This window comes from Ranitomeya variabilis, chromosome 3 (genome assembly GCF_051348905.1).
Source record: "Ranitomeya variabilis isolate aRanVar5 chromosome 3, aRanVar5.hap1, whole genome shotgun sequence".
NCBI classification, from domain to species: Eukaryota; Metazoa; Chordata; class Amphibia; order Anura; family Dendrobatidae; genus Ranitomeya; species Ranitomeya variabilis.
The window spans coordinates 215,474,751-215,498,255 of NC_135234.1; positions in this window are offsets into that span (position 1 = coordinate 215,474,751).

Consider the following 23,505-nt stretch of genomic DNA (forward strand, 5'->3'; position numbering starts at 1 on the left):
CACACAGGGATGGCACTGTAGCAGAAATGCCAATCTTAATCTCCCACAAAAAAAAAAAAAAAAAAACAGGGACTGTCCTACAATTACTATCTCCCTGCAGTAATCTAAGCCAGGTATGGCAGGCAGCAATAGGAGTGGACTGATGCACAAATTAAATAAAAAGTGTGGACAAACAAAAAAGATAGCTGTGCAGAAAGGAAGGAACAAGAGGATATGTGCTTTGAAAAAAGCAGTTGGTTTCCACAGTGGCGTACACACAGCAATACAGCTATCACGGAGCCTTCTAGGGCAGCCCAATGAGCTACAGCGCTGAGGGGAAAAAAAAAAAAAAATAGCTTCCACAGTCCCTGCACACCGAAGGTGGTGTTGGACAGTGGAAATCGCTGCAGCACAAGCGGTTTGGTGGTTAGTGGACCCTGCCTAACGCTCTCCCTGCTTCTGACAAAGCGGCAGCAACCTGTCCCTAAGCTCAGATCAGCAGCAGTAAGATGGCGGTCGGCGGGAACGCCCCTTTATAGCCCCTGTGACGCCGCAGACAGCAAGCCAATCACTGCAATGCCCTTCTCTAAGATGGTGGGGACCAGGATCTATGTCATCACGCTGCCCACACTCTGCGTTCACCTTCATTGGCTGAGAAATGGCGCTTTTCGTGTCATTGAAACGCGACTTTGGCGCGAAAGTCGCGTACCGCATGGCCGACAAGCACAGGGGTCGGATCGGGTTTCATGAGACGCCGACTTAGCCAAAAGTCGGCGACTTTTGAAAATGATCGACCCGTTTCGCTCAACCCTAGTATTCGCGTCTAACAGATGTGAGTACAATTGAGGCTCTGACTGCTGGGTCAGAGTGACACCAGAAGCGTGATCAGGTCATGTGATCACACTGCTGACATTGGAGCGCCCGCTAGGGCCGCAGGGTACTCGGACGGGTGCCGACTGTTCTTCGGGGATTGTTACGGCAGCAGTGACCCGGTCCGTGGCTCTGGACGTCCCAGAAAATTGAAATGAAGGGGAATAAAGTTTATAGCGGATTAGTTCGTGACGCCACTTGTAGTGTTTGGCAATGGATGGCCAACGCAGCTCTGGGGCCAATGGCGATGGAGCTGGGATGGTTCTGCTCCCGACAGATGGCACGGGGCTCTAGGGCTACCGGTACTGTTGTAAGGGATTGTGGACGTTGGTGTGGAGTACTAAGGGTGCAAGAAATGACTGGAGGACACAAGGGCTGTTGTTTTCTTTACCTTTACTCGATGGCTGAAGGTGCAGTCCGGGACACGGGTAACAGATGGTAGTGGAGATCCAGGCAGCCTGGAAGCAATTTAGGATCCACCTAGCCAGGTGGGTTCGGAGGCCTTTCTACTGCACTGTCCTGTTAGGTCCTTGGTGCTTTAAGCTCTGCTCAAGTTCATCTCTTTGCCTGACAGTTAAAATAAAACAGTACCCACATGGCAGGGTGCTTGAGCCTATTACAGTTGTCACTCCTTCATGGCGGCTCTGGGCTCTCGGATGCTGCGGTACCGCTGGGTGTTAGATGGGACAGGAGACCTGCAGTCTCCTGCCCTCTGGTACTTCATTACCCACGCAACCACGGACTTCGGTGTCCGGTTTCTAGCGCTCAGCTCTGTGGTGAGCTTGGTTACAGCTCCACTCCCCAGGTTGTCCTCGACTTCTCTCATCTCCTCTCCAAGACTCACTAACTGCCTGCAGGCCAGAACTTATAGGGAAGCTCCCCTGAAACCGGGTGTTAGAGCTCCCCCTTCTGGTCTGGAGTAAGGAAAAGGTGTTGGATGCTGGTGTTACCTGGTAACGAGACCCTTTCTTGCTTCCATGCATGATATCATCCCCTGTGAGGGAGGTAATGCCACTGTGGCAACCGGAGTCCTGGGGTGCCACAACGTCACTCTTCGGCACACAGAAGAGAGAAGAGACTTGGTGGTAAGTGCTTCTGTAGTTGTGGAGCTGAAGATACTGAAGATTCAGTGTGGGGTGGGTGTGTGTATGTATGAATATTTATTCAGTGTGTGTTTATTTTTATTTCTTCAGAATTTGGGGGGATTTATTCAGTGTGTGTGTGGGGGAGGTTGTGGATTTATAAAGTGTGTGCGTGTGTGTGTGTGTGGTTAGAGATCTGTGGGGTCGGTACTTATTCTGTGTGTGTTTCTGTGTGTTGAGTGGGTCTGGATTTATTCTGTGTGCGTGTGTGTGTGTGTGTGGGGCGGGGTCAGGGATTTATTCAGTGTGCCTGTGATTTACTCAATGTGTGGGGGTGGGGTGGGGATTTATTCAATGTGTGTGTCTGTGTGTTGGGGTGTCAGGATTTATTTCATGTGTGGGGGGTCAGGGATTTATTCAGTGTGTGTTTGATTAGGGATTTATTCTTTGTGTGTGTGGAAGGGAGGGTCAGGGATTTATTCATTGTGTGTATGTGTGTGGGGGCATTTATTCAGTGTGTGTGAGGGGATTTATTCAGTGTGTGTATGTATTCAGTGTGTGTGTGGGGTATTTATTCTGTGTGTGTGTGGGATTTATGCATTGTGTGTGGGGGGTTGGGAATTTATTCAGAGTGTGTGGGGGAGTCGGGAATTTATTTAGTGTGTGTGGGCCAGGGTGCATTTATTCTGTGTGGAGGGGATGGATTTATTTTATGTGTGGAGGGGGATGGATTTATTCTGCTGGAAGGGGAGTGGATATATTCTGTGGGGGGTGAGTGGGGAGATGGGGGTGGATACAGTGAATAGTGAAGGGAAAAATTTGTGCTGACAGTATTGGGAGCGAGGGTGATGGGATGTGTGAGGATGAACTATGGGGAACGAGGGTAATGGGATGTGTGCAGACACAATATGGGGAGTCGGGGACATGTGTGAGGAGGAAATATGAAGAGCGAGGGGGTAAATAAGTGAGGAGACAGTATAGTTAGGAGGGGGGACGTACATGAGGAGAGAACAAGAAATGTGTTCAGACAGTATGGGGGGAGAAAAGTGTGAGTGGGCACAGAATAGATACTGAGTAGCGTGAGGGTAACAGCCAGGAGAAGATAGTATGCCAAGTAGGAGGAGTGTAATGAAGGGGCACAGTATAGAGTCCAGGCTCTATAGGAGGGACACAGTATGAGAAGACAGTGTGAAGTATGCAAAAGAAAGGGCAGTGTGGAGGGCATGTACCATAAGAGGGACAGTGAGGGTCATATTTTGTGCTGGGAATATAGTGAGGGGCAATTATTTATTTAGGGGCTCAGCTTAGGGCAGATATTTTTATTCAGGAGCATTATAATAACACTGTTATTGTGGCACCCCAGGAGCTCGGGTATCACAGTAGTGTTTCTTTCCTCTCGGGGATGATAGTGCTATGCCTGGAAACAAGTGGGATCTCTTTGGCAGGCAACCTCACACACACAACACCTTCTGAATCCAGGCCAGGAGGTGGAGCTCAAAACCCTGTTTTAGGGCAGCTTCCCTGAATAAAGATCCTGGTCTGGAGGAGGAGTCAGACAGTCTGAGAGAGATAGTGGACAGAGACAGTTAGTCCAGAGAGACCAGAGAGTGCAGTTCAGTCTGGTGCAGACGAGTGATAGAAAAGGAGCACAGAAGAGAGAATAGGGCTTAAGGAGGCTGCGAGTGGGCCTCCGAGGACCGGGTACCTGGAGCCCGAGGCTGTGGAGAGCTGCAAGCCCCAGAGCATACACCATCATCGCCATACACCTTGGGAGCTCTGGGGACCCTGCTTCACCTGTGAGAAACGTCACCATCATTGCTGCAATAACATCTCCCAGAGGACCCCTTTAAAGTAGCGTCGGTCCCCTTATTGACCGAACTCCACAGGTGGTGTCACGACAGACTTTGTCACAATTCCCTTTAAAGACAGTTCCCCTTTTACAGTGAGTCCCAGGGCCACGGACTAGGTCGCAGCCACCGTGACATCCCCTTTAATAGCGACCGGACCTGGTGGCGAGTACCCCGCTGCCCTGGTGGGCGACTCATCTTTTGGCATCATGAACAGGATTTCGTGCCCTGGCATCTCCAGGTACTGTGTGCCAGAGACTGTGACAGTTTGTTTGAAAACCGCCATTGCCGCGCCGCGTGGTGCGCGAGGCGGAGGAGACGTACCTTCGTGGGTGGAGCTGGCCAAAAAGAGAGCGAAGTAGGAAAAATGGGTGCCGCTCTGTGAGAGGAACGCCACAAGTAAAGATGCTGTACAGCAGAGCCGGAAGTGGAGATGCTGTGCAGGGGCCCTGGACGGAAGACCGGGAAAAGTGCCCGACCGCACTAAGATAGCCACACCACTGCAAGAACCTGTTTGTGGCCAATCCAAGAAAACCAAGGGTAAGAATACCCCGTTTGACTTGAATGACAGGCTGAAGGGATCATTCACTCGGTTGAAGTTGGCTCTCACGGGAGATGAGGTACTGGCCTACCCTGAATATGACCAACTGTTTGTGCTGTATACGGATGCCAGCAACGTGAGACTGGGAGCAGTGTTGACCCAGGTGCAGAAAGGCAAAGAAAGACTAATTGCCTATGCCAGCAGGAAGCTTCGTCCCACTGAAAGGAACCCCAAAAACTAAAGTTCCTTCAAGCTGGAGTTCCTCTCCATAGTCTGGGCGGTAACAGAGCGCTTCAAACACTACCTGGCCTCAGCAAGATTCACAGTTTTCACGGACAACAACCCGCTGACACACCTGGAGACGGCAAAACTAGGTGCCTTGGAGCAGCGATGGATGGCCCGGTTGTCCAACTATGAATTCACCATCAAGTACCGTTCAGGGCACAAAAATGACAATGCCGATGCGTTGTCCAGGATGCCCAACTTACCAGAGGCGGAAGAAGATCCGGAAGCACTTGAAGAGATTGAGTTACCTGCTTTCCATTGCTCCGGGGTGACTCAGTATTCCCATTATGTGAGAAACAGGCGTAATGACAAGCAAGAATCTATGTTGAACCCATTGTCCCACCATGGATGGGCAAAGACACAGGACAGTGACCCCGTGGTCCATCTGGTAAAAGAGCTGCTGAAGCAAGCAGATTCACACCCTGGTCCAGATGATCCACAAGAGACTCAACAGCTGTGGAAGGAGAAGGGCAAATTGTTTATCTACGACGGTAAGCTGTGCCACTGAAATGTCGACCCATGCACTTGGAGCGCCCCCAGACACAGGGCCGCGGGGTACTCGGTACCGGGCCTCTCTGTCTCGGTTCTGGGGATGTCACGGTGGCTAGACCTGGTCCGTGACCCTGCTAAGGGGCGCCCAATGAAAGTTGTAAGTGGTGGTGCGTGGTGCAGGTCGCGATGAATAACGAGGACACAGGGTTGCAGTCTCTTTACCTCTTTACTGAAGGCTTCAAGGTCCTCAATCCAGAGTACGGTTAACAGGGCTGTCTGAGACCGGCCGGTCCGATGGCACCTCCAGAGTTCCCTTTGCAGGTGGAAATCTGTGCCTACCTTCTAGCGCCTGTGTGTTGTAGTACTTCCCTGCTGAGCACCACGGGATAGTCCTCACAACTGTTGTGTCTGTTTCTGATGTTCTTTCCCACAACTTATGTCTATTCTGATGTTCTTCTCCGTCCCCCAGATGATATGGATAGGACGCACCCATATGACGGGTAGGCCTGGAGTTCTTCCGGGACCCTAGTGACGCCACTCTCCCACAGTTGCCCCTATGCCTGCTTAGGTGATTTAGGTGAGACAGCCAACCTATAATTAACTGTCCTGCCGTTGGTTTGAAGTAATGCTTGGAACTTAATACTTCCTCGGCGTTTCCGGCCACCGGCTACGCGCCTCAGTAGGATGTTGCCTCGATCTTACAGCACGACTCCTACTGGTGTTATCTCCTTTTTGCTTTGATCTCGTTTCTCACTCTCCACAATAAACCCCGCTTCTTGTCCTTTCTTGAGATACCGCTGCGATGTAATGCAGGCGCGGTTCCTTAACGTTCTTTCCTGTTCGCTAGGCCTCTGTCAGGATCCCACCCCTGACAGGGACCCCCCTGAATCTTCCCCTGCAACACCCTCTGCCACAGGATGTTGCCTGGTTCCAACCTAGTCAGCTTCTGTCTAACTTTCTATCTAACCCCCAGTTTTACCAGATTGTGAGGAGTAGCCTAATACATAGCGCCCTTTGCTCCCCCTGGAGGCCAGACTATGAAGTGTATTGGTGTCTGTGATACCTGGTCAGATGAACTCCTTCAGTGCCATCAGACGTACCATCACTCCCCTTAGCGGCGGAGCATCAGTACTGCAACGACCAGGACTCTGGGGCGCTGCACACTCATGAGTTAGTCTGGCAGATAGTGGTCCCAAGACAAGATGCGCCAATGGTTCTGGAGGACCCCTTTAAAGTAGTGTCGGTCCCCCTATTGACCGAACTCCACAGGTGGCGTCAAGACAGACTTTATCAAAATTCCCTTTAAAGACCTTCCCCTTTTACAGTGAGTCCCAGGGCCACGGACCGGGTCACAGCCACCGTGACATCCCCTTTAATAGTGACTGGACCCGGTGCCGAGTACCCCGCTGCCCTGGTGGGCGACTCATCTTTTGGCGTCACGAACAGGATTTCGTGCCCCGGCATCGCCAGGTACTGTGTGCCAGAGACTGTGACAGTTTGTTTGAAAACCGCCATTGCCACGCCGCGTGGAGCGCAAGGGGGAGGAGACGTACCTTCATGCACGAAGAAAGAAAAACGGGTGCCGCTCTGCGAGAGGAATGCCGCAAGTGAAGACGCTGTACAGCAGAGCCGGAAGTGGAGACGCCGTGCAGGGGCCCTGGACGGAGGACCGGGAAAAGTGCACGACCACACGAGAGGAACCGCTGCAGACTGCGCACAGGAGGAACCAATGCAGACTGCACACCAGAGGAACGGCTACAGACTCCAGAGGAGAGAAAGCGGCCTCCATCAGGTTAGCACGGGGGAGAAGCTATGTCCGACCCGGTAGGAGGATTGGCGGCGGTCACAGCCGCAGGCTCCATAGTACCCCCAGCCCCTCAGCGGATGCACCCGCAGGTCCAGTGATGCCCCCAGGTCCCGCGGTGGATGCAGCGGCAAGCCCCATTCCGCCACCAGGCCCCGCAGGGCCCGCAGCTCCAACAAGCCGGCCGGACCTTGCTGCAGCTACAGCGCCCAAAATGCTGCTGTCCATGCCATATATTCCTGGAGTGGCCTGGCTTCCACAATATTCCGGTGAGTTCATTACATTAAGTGACTTTAAGGAAAGGCTCTGCAGCCTATTTGAGGTATATCCCCTGACCGAGCATCAAAAAGTCAGCATCTTAACTGGCCAACTGATTGGCCCAGCCCTAAGAGAGGTAAAATCCTGGCCAGATGTTGAAAAAGGAACTGTGCAGCAGATATTTACCAAACTTAAAATCACCTTTGACACCCGCACTGCTGCAGAAATCAAAATGAAGTTTTTCGGGTGCAAGCAAAGAACACAGGATAGCATACGGGACTATGCCCTTAATCTGCAAGAGGCACTGCGGGCCATCAAACAGGTTGACCCTAACAGCATACATGACGGGGATAAACTCTTAAAGGAACAGTTCATTGAGGGACTCCTGTCCAGCACCCACAGGACACAGCTGCGAATCCTGGCCTTGCAAAACCTTGACCTGGACTTTGCACAATTTAAAGACAGGGCCATTCGGGTGCTGCATGAACCTCAGCCCAGCCACACAGTGTCCTCTAGGCATCCAGCCCTCACATACCACCAGGAGGTGGGATCATATCCTCAGGTCCCCGTTGAGGCCGACGCACAGATCCTGGATGATAACCCCTCCACAGGACTGCGCCTCCAGGTCCAGGAACTGACAAAAAGCGGATCTGCACTCGCCACGACCGTGCAGTCCCCACAGGAAACCCCAAAGGAGAAGATCAAGCTGGCTTCCAGACAAGAGGACATCCCCTGGCGACGACAGAAGAGGATCGCGCCGACCAGAGGAAGAGATGACAACCGCTATCATCCGGATCGATGACCCATCTGCCACCACTGCAACCAGGCAGGACACATTGCAAGGTACTGTCATTTAAACGAGCGACCCCTGGGGCAGAGGGCCAACCCCCAGGAGTAGGATGACCAGGCCCACAAAACTGGCGAGCCATGTATGTCGAAGGACATCCTGTCCTCCCCATTGTGATCGATGGCATCCCGATGAACGCTTTTTTGGACACCGGCTTTTAGGTTACAACTATGCCTTACATTCTCTATAAATGCTATTGGGCTGACACAGAGATTACCCGTGGCCTAGATAGTGATTTAACAATAGTAGCCAGTAATGGTCAGCCTTTAGAAAAAAGAGAAAAGCATTACTGCAAAAAGAATTGCACACCATACAATAATAACCAGTCATAATAAAAAGTAACACACTGATTTTATTGAACAAATCAAAAAACACCACAAACCATTAAAAACGTAGTTAAAAATACAAACACCATCCAATACACACAGGCAATAGAGACCATGGAAAAGTATGGTATCAAGACCCAAATATAACCTAATGGCTCATGAGGAGGTGTGCAGAACCCCTATATGGACAACATAATATAAGGTTTATTTATGCACATGGAACAATCCCTATGCATGATAAATCTGGCAGTAGTCCAATACATATAAAGCTAAGCAAGCCAAAGAGGCTTAAGGGTCACCCATACAAGGAAATATTGAAACAGGTCCCACAAGTATAAGAGGAGGAAAACCCCCCATAGACATATAACCTGGTGATGAAGCGATGACCACGCGTATCGCCTGGCGAACAGGCTTCGTCAGGGAAGATGTTTAGCAGAGTCGTTCCACAGCTATAAATGTTATGGGCTTAATAGCCCAATAAGAGACCGGTGTGTATGTGCACCAAAGTGCCGGAAGTGGTTGCGCAACTGGGAGGAAGAAACTGCGCATGGGCCCCAGAGTCAGTAGCCAACGTCAGAGAGACAAGGTGCGCATGCGCCAGAGGCGTCAGCCAAGGTAACCGCGCATAAGGCATTGTCGAGAATAGACAGCGCCTGCGCTAGATGGAACGAATGAATCCAAAGCACGCATGCGCAGGAGTGAAAACCTCAGTCAAGGCAGCCGCGCTGTGGATTAAAACCATCAAAAATGCGCCCGCATAGTGGATAGCCAGAAGGAAACCCCACAGGATGCCAGGATAGAGGTCACCGGATAATATTGCATCAGGGCTAAAGGCCAAGTAACAGAATAGAATATGTAGGCAGAAATAGAGAGATTTATATGCGGTATGGTAAAAACATATAATTACAGAGAAGAAAAAGAGGAGGCCACAAAAGTGTGCAGCCACATCCAAAAAGGCCCATATAGGAGACCCATATGGAATTGAAATAAGGAACATGTATACAAGAAGACCATGGAAGTAAGGCACACAGAAAAAGCCCAAAAGGCAATGCCCTAAATGTCATATAACCATGTTGTTGGACAAAGAACAATTATATATATAGACACAATCCCCTATATATACCAGAGGCACAAACATATAAGCATACCGCAAACATACCTCACAGATCGACCATTCCTTCCTCCGGGGGCACTCAAACATACACTCATCTAGACCCAAATATATATGGAAAAAAGAAGGCAGCAGTGGGTACCAAAATATTTTTTTACCACAATATTATAAAACAGTTCTTTATTAAATATACAAATTGACACAAAATATATAATATATAAGTATACATAGTTCCCTACACAATAATTAATGGGATTGTAGTGCAATAAGACAGTCGGAACAAGCAGTGCCCATGGAGTAGCAGACATAAAATGTGACGAAAAGGGACATCTGTCCCAGAAAATATCCTACACTATAATAATTTGCACCACCCCCCATGAGCCAAACAAGTATAAAACCTCCTGAGCCGAAAAATGAGTCCAGTCAAGCATGACCTGAAAGTCACATTAGTCCCCTGGGCAATGGCCACAGCTAGGATCCGAGCAACACAAAATAAGTGGGACCTCCACATCATGTCAGTCATTTGGGCAACAGGCAGAACTGGACATGTCCATCATTTAAGCAATGGCCACAATTAGAACCAAAACATAAAGGCAAGGAGTGACACCAAATATGTATGGAGCAGCCAGTAAAAACAACCAACAAGGATGGTTCCCACTATAAAGTCCAATTAAGAGAAGGCCGCAACAATATCAGAAAACTTTCCTCTGACTCCAGAGTTCAATGAAGAAAAATCCTCTGACTCCAGAGTTCAATGATGATAGATAGGAGGCGCCCCTTTTAGGTCCAAATCATGAAAAATTGGAAATGAAGATGGTATTTGCGGCGCGCCCCCACACCGCCGCAGGGCCGAGGGGTACCCGGAGCCGGGCCTCTAGGTCTCAGTCCTGGGGTTGTCACGGTGGCTAGACCCGGTCCGTGGCCCTGTCCGTCAGTGGGGGACGTCCGGTGAAATAAGTGGTGCTAATGGTGGTGTAGCGGTGCAGTTGTGGGGTGCAGGTCGCGGTAAATAACGAGGACACCAGGTTGCAGTCTCTTTACCTCTTTACTGGAGATCTCTGAGTCCTCAGTCCAGAATACGGTTCACCAGGCTGCGCAAGTCCGGCCGGTCCAATGGCACCTCCAGAGTCCTCCTCTCAGGTGGAAATCTGTGCCTTCCTTCTAGCGCTATGTGTTGTAGTCCTTCCCTGCTGTGCTCACGGAAAGTGACCCCACAACGGTTGTGTCTGTTTCTTAAGTTCCCTCACAACTCGATTTGATGTTCCTCTGTAATCCACCCCTCCCTGTATTCAGGTTGGAATGGCACCCGTTTGTCAGGTAGGCCTGGAGTTCTTCCGGGACCCTAGAGACGCCCCTCTCCCGCAATTGCCCCCCAAGACTTCATAGGTGATATGTGGTAGACAGCCCGCCTGAGACCGACTGTCCTGCCGCTGTTTGGAGTATGGCTTGAAGCTGTATTCTAATCCACTCCCTCGGCGTTCCGGCCACCGGTATTGCGCCTCAACAGGGTGCTGCCTCTTTCAACAAAACCCATGCTGGTATTCTCCTTCTGCTTGATCTCGTTTCTCACTCAGCACAATCTGCCTCGCTTCTAGTCCTTTCTTGGGCACCGCCGCTAAGCTGAGCAGGCACGGTCCCGTTACGTTCTCTCAATGCCAAGCCTCTGCCAGGGTCCCACCCCTGGCAGAGACCCTACAGTCTCTCCCTTCACAACACCCTCTGCCACAAGGTGTTGCTCCGTTCAATCCCGTCAGCGTTCTCTCTAACTTCCTGCCTGACCCCCAGTTTACCCACTATGGTGGGGAGTGGCCTAATGAATAGCACCCTTAGCTCCCCCCGGAGGCCCTGCTGTGAAACATATTGGTGTCTGTGATACCTGATTGGAGGAACTCCTTCAGTGCCATCGAACGTACCATGGCTCCCCTTAGTGGCGGAGCCACAGTACTGCAACGACCAGGACTCTGGGGCGCTGCATATTCATCCCATAAATCCAGTAAATAGTAGTTCCTCGTTGAGGCCTGCGGGGGCAATAGAACCAAGATTAAAAATCCATTTTGCCTCCATACGCAACAATAATTGCTTGTACGCTCCTCCCCTATTGGACATTAGAACTTTATCCAAGCCCACGACCTTAGTACCGAAGACCTGACCATTATGCTGGGCCAGGAAGTGAGACGCCACCAGAGTAAGTACCTTGCCCTTTATTGAGTCAGATCGTGCCAAATTAATGGTAGAGAGGTGTTTCTGTATCCTCTGTCTCAACTCCTGAGATGTCTGGCCAACATAAACACGTTGGCATGGACATATAAGGGCATAAACCACATAGGTTGTTCTACAGTTGATATAAGATCGTAACCTATGCCTACTGCCATCCCCAGGATTCACAAAAAAGTCCCTAAAAGGGGACATATGTGGGCAGATGCTACAGTTACCACATGCAAAAGACCCACGAAGATCAATACCCCGATGCAGCTTAGTGGTTTGCCGCTTGTAGTGACTCCTGGTCAAAAGATCCCTAAAATTGGGGGCTCTTCTGGCTGTGAGTTGTGGCTGATCCCCCACTACCATAGATGTACAGAGATCGGTGGTGAGGATACCCCAATGCCTCTGAAGGATGGCCTTAATTTGCGACCAATTGTTGTTATAGTTGGTGATGAACCTTGACTTGTCATCCCGTACCTTACTGTGAGGTGTCAATAGTGACTCTTGTGTGTGGGCCCTAGCCGGTTGAAAGGCTCTAGTTATACTTCCCCGTGGATAGTGTCTCTGCCTGAATCGGCCTGTCAATTTCAATGCCTCCTGAGTCCTGACTGAAATCCTCATCTGAGGTGCAATTTCTTCTGATCCTTAGAAACTGTCCAATTGGAACTCTATTTTTGATATGTGTTGGATGAAAGCTCCTATAGTCCAGGAGGCTGTTTGTTGCAGTCGGCTTACGGAATAATTTAGTAGAGAGAGTGCCATCACTAGCCACCACCTGCAGGTCCAAAAACGTCACTGTGTAATGGGAGAAAGAGAGTAAGTGAGCAAGATGTTATGAGAATTCCTATTCAAAGAGTCAATGAAACTACAACACTCCTCCCTACTACCTGTCCAAATGAAAAACACGTCGTCAATGTAAAGACTCCAGTGGCGTACATGCCTGCTAAACCCTTCAAGGGGATAGACCATGGTGGCCTCCCACCAACCTAAAAAAAGGTTGGCAATGGCCGGGGCACATCTCGCCCCCATGGCCACGCCTGAGGTCTGGAGGTAGTAGGTCCTACCGAACAGGAAAAAGTTGTGCTTCATGATGAAATCCAAAAGGTCGACCACAAAAGAGTCATGCATCCTGTCCGAATGTCCCACTTGGTCAAGGAAATACAGGGTGGCCGTAATCCCATCCTCATGGCTGATGTTTGAATATAATGATTAAACATCACAGATAACCAAGAGGAAGGGATCAGAGGGTAAAGAGACTCCACGGCATATCCGGATGAAATGTGATGAGTCCTGAACAAACTAGGGCAGATTTTTGACCAAAGTGCTGTAAGAAGTGGTCCACATATATACACGCCTTCTCACAGAGGCTGCCGATGCCGGCTACAATAGGCCGGCCCGGCGGTCTCTGTAGATCTTTGTGGATTTTCGGTAACATGTAAAAAGAAGCCGTAATAGGAGACTCTACCCACATGAATTCAAACTCATGATGGCTAATAATTAGTGTTGAGCATTCCGATGCTGCAAGTATCGGGTATCGGCCGATACTTGCTGTATCGGAATTCCGATACCGGGATTCCGATACTCTTGTGGTATCGGGTATCGGGTATCGGAACAACATTAATGTTAAAATGTGTAAAATAGAGAATTAAAATAAAAAATATCGCTATACTCACCTGTCCGACGCAGCCGGGACCTCAGCGCAGGAACCGGCAGCGTTGTTTGTTTAAAATTCCCGCTTTTACATGGTTACGCGAAGTCCCGGCTTGTGATTGGTCAGGGCGGCCATGTTGCCGGGCCGCGGACCAATCACAGCAAGCCGTGACGAAAATACGTCACGGCTTGCTGTGATTGGTCCGCGTCCCGGCAACATGGCCGCCATTAACCAATCACAAGCCGTGACGTCACGGGAGGCTGGAAACGCGCTCATTTTAAAAAGGGCGCGTGTCCAGCCTCCCGTGACGTCACGGCTTGTGATTGGTTGCGTCGCGGTCAACCAATCACAAGCCGGGAGGCTGGACACGCGCCCATTTCAAAATGAGCGCGTCCAGCCTCCCGGCTTGTGATTGGTTGATCGCGGCGCAACCAATCACAAGCCGTGACGTCACGGGAGGCTGGACACGCGCCCATTTCAAAATGAGCGCGTCCAGCCTCCCGTGACGTCACGGCTTGTGATTGGTTGCGCCGCGATCAACCAATCACAAGCCGGGAGGCTGGACGCGCTCATTTTGAAATGGGCGCGTGTCCAGCCTCCCGTGACGTCACGGCTTGTGATTGGTTGCGCCGCGATCAACCAATCACAAGCCGGGAGGCTGGACGCGCTCATTTTGAAATGGGCGCGTGTCCAGCCTCCCGTGACGTCCCGGCTTGTGATTGGTCAGGGCGGCCATATTGCCGGGACGCGGACCAATCACAGCAAGCCGTGATGTAATTTCGTCACGGCTTGCTGTGATTGGTCCGCGTCCCGGCAACATGGCCGACCTGACCAATCACAAGCCGGGAATTCACGTAACCAAGTAATAGCGCGATTTTTAAACAAACAACGCTGCCGGTTCCCTCGCTGAAGTCCCGGCTGCGTCGGACAGGTGAGTATAGCGATATTTTTTATTTTAATTCTTTCTTTTACACATTTATATGGTTCCCAGGGCCTGAAGGAGAGTTTCCTCTCCTTCAGACCCTGGGAACCATCAGGGATACCGTCCGATACATGAGTCCCATTGACTTGTATTGGTATCGGGTATCGGTATCGGATTGGATTCCGATACTGTGACGGTATCGGCCGATACTTTCCGATACCGATACTTTCAAGTATCGGACGGTATCGCTCAACACTACTAATAATACCTAAGTCCCTGGCCCTTTCCAAAAGCTGTCTAAACTTAACTGCAAATACCGCCGTCGGATCCGATGGGAGTCTTCTATAGAATCGACTATTACCCAGCTGGCGATGTGCCTCCTCCAGGTAGAGTAAATGTGGCCATAGGACCACCCTCGTTCCTGCCATTAGGGTGTTCTTCGAACACACTAAGAAGGACATTATGGCTTTGCGCCCGTGTACCTCTGCCCAGAACAATCTTAGTGAGCAGGAGAGGCGTGCCCTTAACGATCTTAGGGCCAATAACACATTTTTGATAAAGGAGGCGGATAAGGGGGGTAATGTAGTCCTATGGCCACATTTACTCTACCTGGAGGAGGCACATCGCCAGCTGGGTAATATTCCCCCTCCTGTATGCATGGCTCATATTCCCCCTCCTGTATGCATGGCTCATATTCCCCTCCTGTATGCATGGCTCATATTCCCCCTCCTGTATGTATGGCTCATATTCCCCCTCCTGTATGCATGGCTCATATTCCCCCTCCTGTATGCATGGCTCATATTTCCCCTTCTGTATGCATGGCTCATATCCCCTGTTATAGTCTGGTGATGTAGGAGCGACATGCGACTAGCTAGGAGCAGGTGGTAACTATACAGACCGCAGTTCCTGATCTTAACACAGACACTAGCAGTAGCCGTGGGATGTTCCTGTCACTCCCTGGACACCTCGTCACAGCCGGAGAACTAGCTACCCCTAAAGGTAGAAACAGGAAAGCTATCTTGCCTCAGAGAAAATCCCCAAAGGATAGGACAGCCCCCCACAAATAATGACTGTGAGAGGAGAAGGAAATGACATACGTAGTATGAAACAAGATTTAGCAAAGGAGGCCACTTCTAGCTAGATAGAATTAGTACAGGACAGAACACTGTGGGGTCAGTAATAAAAACTAGAAAAAGTCCACCGCAGAGAAATGCAAAAATCTCCACACCTGACTAAAGGTGTGGAGGGCAAACTCTGCTGCCCAGAGCTTCCAGCTTAGCTGAATAGGTTCATACTGATATCCTGGACAAATGAGCAAAACATAGAAAGTGCTGAACAACAAAGTCCACAACAAGTGAACTGCAAAAGGACAAGCAAGGACTTAGCTTTGCTGAACTGGTCAGAGTGTCAGGGAAATCCAAAGAGCCGTGACTCCAGGCTGGAACAATTGACAACTGGCATTGAATGAGGGAACAGGCCAGACTAATATAGCCGAGCCAGAAAGACGATCAGTGAAAACAGCTGCTGATGCTAAATCCCGGAAGCAGCCATACCACTCAAAACCACAGGAGGGAGCCCAAGAACAGAATTCACAAAAATGCCACTTACAACCACCGGAGGGAGCCCAAGAGCGGAATTCACAACAATCTCCCCTGTATGCGTGGCTCATATCCCCCCTGTATGCGTGGCTCATATCCCCCCTGTATGCATGGCTCATTTCCCCCCTGTATGCATGGCTCATCTCTCCACATCCCCCTCCCCCTCCCGCTGCTCCCATCTTGCATGGCGCGGCTTACCGTCCTCCTTCATCCCCCCCATCCCCTGTCCCCCCGTCCCTCATACTCACCTTTCCCCCCACCACGCGGCCCTGCCGACATCCCTCTGGCTTTGTCCCGACTCCCGGCGCAGCACCTTCTTCCTGTGTGAGCGGTCATGTGATACCGCTCATTAAGGTCATGAATATGCACATATTCATTACCTTAACGAGCGGTACCATGTGACTGCTCATTCAGGACGAGCTGCACTGCAGATGCTGAGACCAGGCATCGCTGGAGCAGGGTGAGTATCGTCTTCAAGGAGGGTGGGTGGGAGGTGGGCGGCCGGGGAAGCGTGGGGGGCGCAGGGGGCGTGGGAGGCAGAGGGAGGTAGGTCGGGGAGTGACCCAGGACTTTAAAAAAAAACAAAAAACCCTTGCTCAGGTGCCACCCCTTGCATTGTCCAGCCATAGGCACGTGCCCTCAAGTTCCTAGTGGCAAATGCGGCCCTGGTTATGGCCCCATACAGACACTTGCCCCATATAATGCTGCACAAACGTCATGGCCCTATAAGATGCCCCATACAGATGTTGAGGGAGGATCTAAATTGATCCTTCACGGTTAACTCAGTGATTTCCAAATTAATCTACAGGGCGTTGCCGGCAACTGAAAATGACCAGACGGAGACGTGTGCCTCTGTATGGGGGATCGAGCAGATCTCTGGCCCCCGTTTTATTCTATTTCACTTTTCATAGTCATAGAAATTATACTTCAACCAATCAGCATAAGAACACATTCACAGTTCTTAACCTATAAGAATGCAGGAAAAACTTAACCCATGAGAATACAGAAAAACCGGAAACTACATATATGGTCATATCTTCTTGGCATAGAAATCACATACTAACAGGTGTCTCAGTCTTGTATAGCAATACACCCCCGAATCTATTATCTGGCTCGAGTCAGAAGACTCAAGGTCTTTATACCAATTATGAACCATAGCCTAATTGAACAACAGGCTTGTGAACAACAAGATAAAGTTACTTCATGGCAGCTATAACCTTTTACCTAATTAACAGAATTTATCTTTAAGCAACAAGAAAATGGAGTCAAAAACACAAAATGGAGAATCTTTCTTAATTTGTCCCTTCACATTCCCCCCTAGATAAATTTTGTTAATTAATGTCCAGCATCAGAGGTACAGGTCCTTCTCAAAAAATTAGCATATAGTGTTAAATTTCATTATTTACCATAATGTAATGATTACAATTAAACTTTCATATATTATAGATTCATTATCCACCAACTGAAATTTGTCAGGTCTTTTATTGTTTTAATACTGATGATTTTGGCCTACAACTCCTGATAACCCAAAAAACCTGTCTCAATAAATTAGCATATCAAGAAAAGGTTCTCTAAACGACCTATTACCCTAATCTTCTGAATCAACTAATTAACTCTAAACACATGCAAAAGATACCTGAGGCTTTTAAAAACTCCCTGCCTGGTTCATTACTCAAAACCCCCATCATGGGTAAGACTAGCGACCTGACAGATGTCAAGAAGGCCATCATTGACACCCTCAAGCAAGAGGGTAAGACCCAGAAAGAAATTTCTCAACAAATAGGCTGTTCCCAGAGTGCTGTATCAAGGCACCTCAATGGTAAGTCTGTTGGAAGGAAACAATGTGGCAGAAAACGCTGTACAACGAGAAGAGGTGACCGGACCCTGAGGAAGATTGTGGAGAAGGACCGATTCCAGACCTTGGGGAACCTGAGGAAGCAGTGGACTGAGTCTGGTGTGGAAACATCCAGAGCCACCGTGCACAGGCGTGTGCAGGAAATGGGCTACAGGTGCCGCATTCCCCAGGTAAAGCCACTTTTGAACCATAAACAGCGGCAGAAGCGCCTGACCTGGGCTACAGAGAAGCAGCACTGGACTGTTGCTAAGTGGTCCCAAGTACTTTTTTCTGATGAAAGCAAATTTTGCATGTCATTCGGAAATCAAGGTGCCAGAGTCTGGAGGAAGACTGGGGAGAAGGAAATGCCAAAATGCCTGAAGTCCAGTGTCAAGTACCCACAGTCAGTGTGTTTCATCAAGGGCAGGGTCAATGCAGCTAGCTATCAGGAGATTTTGGAGCACTTCATGCTTCCATCGGCTGAAATGCTTTATGGAGATGAAGATTTCATTTTTCAGCACGACCTGGCACCTGCTCACAGTGCCAAAACCACTGGTAAATGGTTTACTGACCATGGTATTACTGTGCTCAATTGGCCTGCCAACTCTCCTGACCTGAACCACATAGAGAATCTGTGGGATATTGTGAAGAGAAAGTTGAGAGACGCAAGACCCAACACTCTGGATGAGCTTAAGGCCGCTATTGAAGCATCCTGGGCCTCCATAACATCTCAGCAGTGTCACAGGCTGATTGCCTCCATGCCACGCCGCATTGAAGCAGTCATTTCTGCCAAAGGATTCCCGACCAAGTATTGAGTGCATAACTGAACATTATTATTTGATGGTTTTTTTGTTTGTTATTAAAAAACACTTTTATTTGATTGGACGGGTGAAATATGCTAATTTATTGAGACAGGTTTTTTGGGTTATCAGGAGTTGTAGGCCAAAATCATCAGTATTAAAACAATAAAAGACCTGACAAATTTCAGTTGGTGGATAATGAATCTATAATATATGAAAGTTTAATTGTAATCATTACATTATGGTAAATAATGAAATTTAACACTATATGCTAATTTTTTGAGAAGGACCTGTACTATCCCAAGCTCTAAGCTCGAGGGGTACTGGTCTTCACATGACTGGTGCCATGTTACCAGCCATGGCTGTTGCGGCGTACCCGTCCCCCCTGTATACTAGAATTTACGAATAAGTTGGTTTTGGACAGCAACAGTAGTATTAAGTATATCTATAATATAACGCTGGGAGCGTCACTCTGTCCGAAGCCTTTATAGACTGCGCAAGCGCAAGCGCCGGCGCAGTCTGGACCCCACAGAGTGACGCTCCCAGGAGATCGCGGTGTGCGTAAGCACTGAACGCACACCGCGATCTCCAACGGAGAAGCGGGGACGAGCCACGGAGCCAGGAGGGTGAGTATATTTACCTGTCCTCCGTTCCACCGCTGCGCGCGAGCCTCCGTCCTCCACATCCTCTGCCTGAGACGTTCAGTTCAGAGGGCACGATGACGCGCTTAATGCGCGCCGCCCTCTGACTGAACAGTCACAGCCAGAGGACAGGACCCGGAAGACAGACCGGCGCGCAGCAGTGGAACGGGAGGACAGGTAAATATAGCAAGTACCGGGGGCCTGAGCTAGCGGCGACCCCGGCACCTGACCCCCACAGCGCGCCGGTGTCCCCGCCTGCTCAGGCCCCCAGCACAGCCACGCACAGCCGCCCGCAGTCAGCAGAGCCACGCACAGCCCCCCGCAGTCAGCAGAGCCACGCACAGCCCCCCGCAGTCAGCAGAGCCACGCACAGCCCCCCGCAGTCAGCAGAGCCACGCACAGCCCCCCCGCAGTCAGCAGAGCCACGCACAGCCGCCCGCAGTCAGCAGAGCCACGCACAGCCGCCCGCAGTCAGCAGAGCCACGCACAGCCGCCCGCAGTCAGCAGAGCCACGCACAGCCGCCCGCAGTCAGCAGAGCCACGCACAGCCGCCCGCAGTCAGCAGAGCCACGCACAGCCGCCCGCAGTCAGCAGAGCCACGCACAGCCCCCCGCAGTCAGCAGAGCCACGCACAGCCCCCCGCAGTCAGCAGAGCCACGCACAGCCGCCCGCAGTCAGCAGAGCCACGCACAGCCGCCCGCAGTCAGCAGAGCCACGCACAGCCGCCCGCAGTCAGCAGAGCCACGCACAGCCGCCCGCAGTCAGCAGAGCCACGCACAGCCGCCCGCAGTCAGCAGAGCCACGCACAGCCGCCCGCAGTCAGCAGAGCCACGCACAGCCGCCCGCAGTCAGCAGAGCCACGCACAGCCGCCCGCAGTCAGCAGAGCCACGCACAGCCGCCCGCAGTCAGCAGAGCCACGCACAGCCGCCCGCAGTCAGCAGAGCCACGCACAGCCGCCCGCAGTCAGCAGAGCCACGCACAGCCGCCCGCAGTCAGCAGAGCCACGCACAGCCGCCCGCAGTCAGCAGAGCCACGCACAGCCGCCCGCAGTCAGCAGAGCCACGCACAGCCGCCCGCAGTCAGCAGAGCCACGCACAGCCGCCCGCAGTCAGCAGAGCCACGCACAGCCGCCCGCAGTCAGCAGAGCCACGCACAGCCGCCCGCAGTCAGCAGAGCCACGCACAGCCGCCCGCAGTCAGCAGAGCCACGCACAGCCGCCCGCAGTCAGCAGAGCCACGCACAGCCGCCCGCACTCAGCAGAGCCACGCACAGCCGCCCGCACTCAGCAGAGCCACGCACAGCCGCCCGCACTCAGCAGAGCCACGCACAGCCGCCCGCACTCAGCAGAGCCACGCACAGCCGCCCGCACTCAGCAGAGCCACGCACAGCCGCCCGCACTCAGCAGAGCCACGCACAGCCGCCCGCACTCAGCAGAGCCACGCACAGCCGCCCGCAGTCAGCAGAGCCACGCACAGCCGCCCGCAGTCAGCAGAGCCACGCACAGCCGCCCGCAGTCAGCAGAGCCACGCACAGCCGCCCGCAGTCAGCAGAGCCACGCACAGCCGCCCGCAGTCAGCAGAGCCACGCACAGCCGCCCGCAGTCAGCAGAGCCACGCACAGCCGCCCGCAGTCAGCAGAGCCACGCACAGCCGCCCGCACTCAGCAGAGCCACGCACAGCCGCCCGCAGTCAGCAGAGCCACGCACAGCCGCCCGCAGTCAGCAGAGCCACGCACAGCCGCCCGCAGTCAGCAGAGCCACGCACAGCCGCCCGCAGTCAGCAGAGCCACGCACAGCCGCCCGCAGTCAGCAGAGCCACGCACAGCCGCCCGCACTCAGCAGAGCCACGCACAGCCGCCCGCACTCAGCAGAGCCACGCACAGCCGCCCGCACTCAGCAGAGCCACGCACAGCCGCCCGCAGTCAGCAGAGCCACGCACAGCCGCCCGCAGTCAGCAGAGCCACGCACAGCCGCCCGCACTCAGCAGAGCCACGCACAGCCGCCCGCACTCAGCAGAGCCACGCACAGCCGCCCGCACTCAGCAGAGCCACGCACAGCCGCCCGCACTCAGCAGAGCCACGCACAGCCGCCCGCACTCAGCAGAGCCACGCACACCCGCCCGCACTCAGAAGAGCCACGCACAGCCGCCCGCACTCAGCAGAGCCACGCACAGCCGCCCGCACTCAGCAGAGCCACGCACAGCCGCCCGCACTCAGCAGAGCCACGCACAGCCGCCCGCACTCAGCAGAGCCACGCACAGCCGCCCGCACTCAGCAGAGCCACGCACAGCCGCCCGCACTCAGCAGAGCCACGCACAGCCGCCCGCACTCAGCAGAGCCACGCACAGCCGCCCGCACTCAGCAGAGCCACGCACAGCCGCCCGCACTCAGCAGAGCCACGCACAGCCGCCCGCAGTCAGCAGAGCCACGCACAGCCGCCCGCAGTCAGCAGAGCCACGCACAGCCACCCGCAGTCAGCAGAGCCACGCACAGCCGCCCGCAGTCAGCAGAGCCACGCACAGCCGCCCGCAGTCAGCAGAGCCGCCCGCACTCAGCACAGCCGCCCGCACTCAGCACAGCCGCCCGCACTCAGCACAGCCGCCCGCACTCAGCACAGCCGCCCGCACTCAGCACAGCCGCACTCGGGCAGTAGAGCCGGAGAGAGAAAGATGGGAGCAACATATGGCAGAATGGAAACAGGAACAGGCAGAATGGGGGCGCGGGATGGGAGCAGCACATGACAGAATGATTGCGCACGATGGGAGCAGCACATGACAGGATGGGGGTGCAGGATGGGAGCACATGACAGGATGGGGCGCAGGATGGGAGCAGCACATGACAGAATGGGGGCACACACATGACAGGATGGGGGTGTAGGATGGAGCAGCATATGACAGGATGGGGGCGCAGGATGGGAGCACATGACAGGATGGGGACGAAGGATTGAGCAGCACATGACAGGATGGGGGCGCAGGATGGAGGAGCACATGACAGGATGGGGGCGCAGGATGGAGCAGCACATGACAGGATGGGGCCGCAGGATGGAGGAGCACATGACAGGATGGGGACGCAGGATGGAGCAGCACATGACAGGATGGGGACGCAGGATGGAGCAGCACATGACAGGATGGTGACCATATACCAATATAAATGCTCGCCACCCGGGCGTAGAACGGGTTCAATAGCTAGTCCAATATATCCCTAATTTGATCATCTAGATAATCTGTTGCCCTAACCAATTTATCCCACATTTGTATAATCATAGGGTAAATGAAAACAGAACTGACAATTTTATTGGCTATACCCATCTGTACTACTAATCTTTCATGATATTGTACAAACTTATTATTCAAGGATATTGGGGAATTTAGGCTTTCTCGTGCGGTTACCAATAATAATATAAAAAATGCGAAAAACCAAAACATTATGTCCCTTTATTTGCTACTAGTCTGTTTGACCAGCTTGCAGTGCGATACGTGGATCCACATCGGCCTTCCTTCCAGCTTTACTGACATAGGAGTGATAAGGAGGACTTGGTAGGGACCATCATACAAGGGTTCTAGTCTGTGTTTTCTGACATGCCTTTTCACGACCACGAAACCACCAGACTTTAAGTTGTGACAAGTGTCGGTTTCTGCTGAATCTGGAAGGGAAGAAGAAACTAAAACATAGATGTTAGCAAGATTTTTATTAAGCTGAATAACATTGAACAGCACGGTCAGTTTCCTCTGATAACTACTGAGGCTGGAAATTTACAACTGGGGGCCTAGCACCAAACAATATCTCATATGGGGACAGGCCATATTTTGCCTTAGGGGTAGTACGAATATGGTACAGTACAATGGGTAGGAGCTCTGGCCATGGAGCCGTAGTCTCCTGCATCATTTTGGTCAATTGTCCCTTCAGTGTGCCGGCACGTTCAGCCTCTCAACTTTCCCACTGGATTGTGGATGGTACGGAGTATGGAGGGCTACAGTAGATCCAAGCATTGTCAGAACCTCCTGATACACATGAGAAAAAAAGGCCGGGCCTTGGTCACTTTCGACGACTTCTGGAACACCATATCGGCATATAACTTCCATCACCAGTTTCTTCGCTGTGCTTTTTGCAGTCATGTTGGTAACGGGGAATGCTTCCGGCCAACTGGAGAACATATCGACAACCACCACACAATATTCATACCTTCCAGACTTAGGCAATGTGATGTGGTCCACTTGGAGCCTTTGGAAAGGATAGTCGGGCTTAGCAAGGTGCTTTGGGGGTACACGTTGAAGTTGACCTGGATTGCAGGTCTGACAGATATTACATGCATGGTTGAGTGCTGTCAGGACTGTAGAAATACCTGGAGCCCAGTAGAATTTTTGTACATTTTTTTCCTCGATGTGTGGGCCATGTGCCCACGTGGCAATAGCAGGGT